Consider the following 4,746-nt stretch of genomic DNA (forward strand, 5'->3'; position numbering starts at 1 on the left):
GATTCACTCAAAACGGATTTAAAATGAAGAAGTTATGGGTAAAACAAGATTGGATAATTTTTCTCATTTTAGCTACGTGAAAATTGGTAACAAATCTATTCCAACCATAACTTAATCAACTTGTATTGTATATTATGTAATCTTGAGATACCATAGACACGTATACAATGTTTCGACCTATCATGTCGACACATCTATATATATTTCGGAACAACCATAGACACTCTATATGTGAATGTTGGAGTTAGCTATACAGGGTTGAGGTTGATTCCAAAATATATATAGTTTGAGTTGTGATCAATACTGAGATACGTATACACTGGGTCGTGGATTGATTCAAGAAAATATTTATCAATTTATTTCTGTACATCTAACTGTGGACAACTAGTTGTAGGTTACTAACGAGGACAGCTGACTTAATAAACTTAAAACATCAAAATATATTAAAAGTGTTGTAAATATATTTTCAACATACTTTGATATATATGTATATATTGTTATAGGTTCGTGAATCAACCAGTGGCCAAGTCTTACTTTCCGACGAAGTAAAAATCTGTGAAAGTGAGTTATAGTCCCACTTTTAAAATCTGATATTTTTGGGATGAGAATACATGCAGGTTTTATAAATGATTTACAAAATAGACACAAGTACGTGAAACTACATTCTATGGTTGAATTATCGAAATCGAATATTGTAGTGACCCGAACTTTTCCATGTTTATATATATTAATTGAGATTGATATTTACATGATTAAATGTTTCCAACATGTTAAGCAATCAAACTTGTTAATACTTGATTAATTGAAATATGTTTCATATAGACAATTGACCACCCAAGTTGACCGGTGATTCACGAACGTTAAAACTTGTAAAAACTATATGATGACATATATATGGATATATATATATATTTAACATGATACTATGATAAGTAAACATATCATTAAGTATATTAACAATGAACTACATATGTAAAAAAAAGACTACTAACTTAATGATTTTTAAACGAGACATATATGTAACGATTATCGTTGTAAAGACATTTAATGTATATATATCATATTAAGAGATATTTATACATGATAATATCATGATAATATAATAATTTAAAATCTCATTTTATATTATAAACATTGGGTTAACAACATTTAACAAGATCGTTAACCTAAAGGTTTCAAAACAACACTTACATGTAACGACTAACGATGACTTAACGACTCAGTTAAAATGTATATACATGTAGTGTTTTAATATGTATTTATACACTTTTGAAAGACTTCAATACACTTATCAAAATACTTCTACTTAACAAAAATGCTTACAATTACATCATCGTTCAGTTTCATCAACAATTCTACTCGTATGCACCCGTATTCGTACTCGTACAATACACAGCTTTTAGATGTATGTACTTTTGGTATATACACTCCAATGATCAGGTCTTAGCAGCGCATGTGAGTCACCTAACACATGTGGGAACCATCATTTGGCAACTAGCATGAAATATCTCATAAAATTACAAAAATATGAGTAATCATTCATGACTTATTTACATGAAAACAAAATTACATATCCTTTATATCTAATCCATACACCAACGACCAAAAACACCTACAAACCCTTTCATTCATCAATTTTATTCATCTAATTAATCTCTCTCAAGTTCTATCTTCAAGTTCTAAGTGTTCTTCATATATTCTACAAGTTCTAGTTACATAAAATCAAGAATACTTTCAAGTTTGCTAGCTCACTTCCAATCTTGTAAGGTGATCATCCAACCTCAAGAAATCTTTGTTTCTTACAGTAGGTTATCATTCTAATACAAGGTAATAATCATATTCAAACTTTGGTTCAATTTCTATAACTATAACAATCTTATTTCAAGTGATGATCTTACTTGAACTTGTTTTCGTGTCATGATTCTGCTTCAAGAACTTCGAGCCATCCAAGGATCCGTTGAAGCTAGATCCATTTTTCTATTTTCCAATAGGTTTATCCAAGGAACTTAAGGTAGTAATGATGTTCATAACATCATTCGATTCATACATATAAAGGTATCTTATTCGAAGGTTTAAACTTGTAATCACTAGAACATAGTTTAGTTAATTCTAAACTTGTTCGCAAACAAAAGTTAATCCTTCTTACTTGACTTTTAAAATCAACTAAACACATGTTCTCTATCTATATGATATGCTAACTTAATGATTTAAAACCTGAAAACACGAAAAACACCGTAAAACCGGATTTACGCCGTCGTAGTAACACCGCGGGCTGTTTTGGGTTAGTTAATTAAAAACTATGATAAACTTTGATTTAAAAGTTGTTATTCTGAGAAAATTATTGTTATTATGAACATGAAACTATATCCAAAAATTATGGTTAAACTCAAAGTGGAAGTATGTTTTCTAAAATGGTCATCTAGACGTCGTTCTTTCTACTGAAATGACTACCTTTACAAAAACCACTTGTAACTTATTTTTCTGACTATAAACCTATACTTTTTCTGTTTAGATTCATAAAATAGAGTTCAATATGAAACCATAGCAATTTGATTCACTCAAAACGGATTTAAAATGAAGAAGTTATGGGTAAAACAAGATTGGATAATTTTTCTCATTTTAGCTACGTGAAAATTGGTAACAAATCTATTCCAACCATAACTTAATCAACTTGTATTGTATATTATGTAATCTTGAGATACCATAGACACGTATACAATGTTTCGACCTATCATGTCGACACATCTATATATATTTCGAAACAACCATAGACACTCTATATGTGAATGTTGGAGTTAGCTATACAGGGTTGAGGTTGATTCCAAAATATATATAGTTTGAGTTGTGATCAATACTGAGATACGTATACACTGGGTCGTGGATTGATTTAAGATAATATTTATCGATTTATTTCTGTACATCTAACTGTGGACAACTAGTTGTAGGTTACTAACGAGGACAGCTGACTTAATAAACTTAAAAATCAAAATATATTAAAAGTGTTGTAAATATATTTTGAACATACTTTGATATATATGTATATATTGTTATAGGTTCGTGAATCAACAGTAGCCAAGTCTTACTTCCCGACGAAGTAAAAATCTGTGAAAGTGAGTTATAGTCCCACTTTTAAAATCTAATATTTTTGGGATGAGAATACATGCAGGTTTTATAAATGATTTACAAAATAGACACAAGTACGTGAAACGACATTCTATGGTTGAATTATCGAAATCGAATATGCCCCTTTTTATAAAGTCTGGTAATCTAAGAATTAGGGAACAGACACCCTAATTGACGCGAATCCTAAAGATAGATCTATTGGGCCTAACAAACCCCATCCAAAGTACCGGATGCTTTAGTACTTCGAAATTTATATCATATCCGAAGGGTGTCCCGGAATGATGGGGATATTCTTATATATGCATCTTGTTAATGTCGGTTACCAGGTGTTCACCATATGAATGATTTTTATCTCTATGTATGGGATGTGTATTGAAATATGAAATCTTGTGGTCTATTGTTACGATTTGATATATATAGGTTAAACCTATAACTCACCAACATTTTTGTCGACGTTTAAAGCATGTTTATTCTCAGGTGAATACTAAGAGCTTCCGCTGTTGCATACTAAAATAAGGACAAGATTTGGAGTCCATATTTGTATGATATTGTGTAAAAACTGCATTCAAGAAACTGATTTCGATGTAACATATTTGTATTGTAAACCATTATGTAATGGTCGTGTGTAAACAGGATATTTTAGATTATCATTATTTGATAATCTACGTAAAGATTTTTAAACCTTTATTTATGAAATAAAGGTTATGGTTTGTTTTAAAAATGAATGCAGTCTTTGAAAAACGTCTCATATAGAGGTCAAAACCTCGCAACGAAATCAATTAATATGGAACGTTTTTAATCAATAAGAACGGGACATTTCAGTTGGTATCCGAGCGTTGGTCTTAGAGAACCAGAATTTTGCATTAGTGTGTCTTATTGAGTTTGTTAGGATGCATTAGTGAGTCTGGACTTCGACCGTGTTTACTTGAAAAATGATTGCTTAACAAATTTTGTTGGAAACTATATATTTTTAACATGTGAATATTATGTGATATATTAATCTCTTAACGCGTTTGATATTATGTGATAGATGTCTACCTCTAGAACAAGTCCCATTGACTCACCTAATAATAATGAAGAGTCAAATGTAAATTGGAATGATTCGTGGACTGATTCACAAGTTCCCGAAGAGGAACCGGAAGAAGAGTCGGAACCGGAAGAAGAATCGGAACCGGAAGAAGAATCGGAACCGGATGAAGAAATAGAACCGGTGGGGGAAATAATAAAACGGTTAAGTAAAAGAAAATCCTCAACCAACCGACCAAGGTTAATTATGGTCAATGGTATTTCCGCCAAGGAAGCAAAATATTGGGAGGATTACCAATTCTCCGATGAATCGGATTCCGACGAGAATTCCGATGATGTTATAGAAATTACCCCAACTGAATTTAAAAAGGCAAAAGAAAATAATAAGGGAAAGGGCATAAAAATAGAGAAATCTAATTCCAACCCCGATGAACTTTATATGTATCGTCAACCCCCGAAGTCCTTAAGTTGTAACAATGACCCGGGAACCTCTAAACCACCAGGTTTTTCTAAACCAATGTGGAAAACGACGGCTCGTATTAGGGGAACATCATATATCCCTAGAAACTTTGTAAAACGAACCAAAACTGAAGAAGA

The sequence above is a fragment of the Rutidosis leptorrhynchoides genome, chromosome 11 (assembly GCF_046630445.1).
Source record: "Rutidosis leptorrhynchoides isolate AG116_Rl617_1_P2 chromosome 11, CSIRO_AGI_Rlap_v1, whole genome shotgun sequence".
Classification (NCBI taxonomy): domain Eukaryota; kingdom Viridiplantae; phylum Streptophyta; class Magnoliopsida; order Asterales; family Asteraceae; genus Rutidosis; species Rutidosis leptorrhynchoides.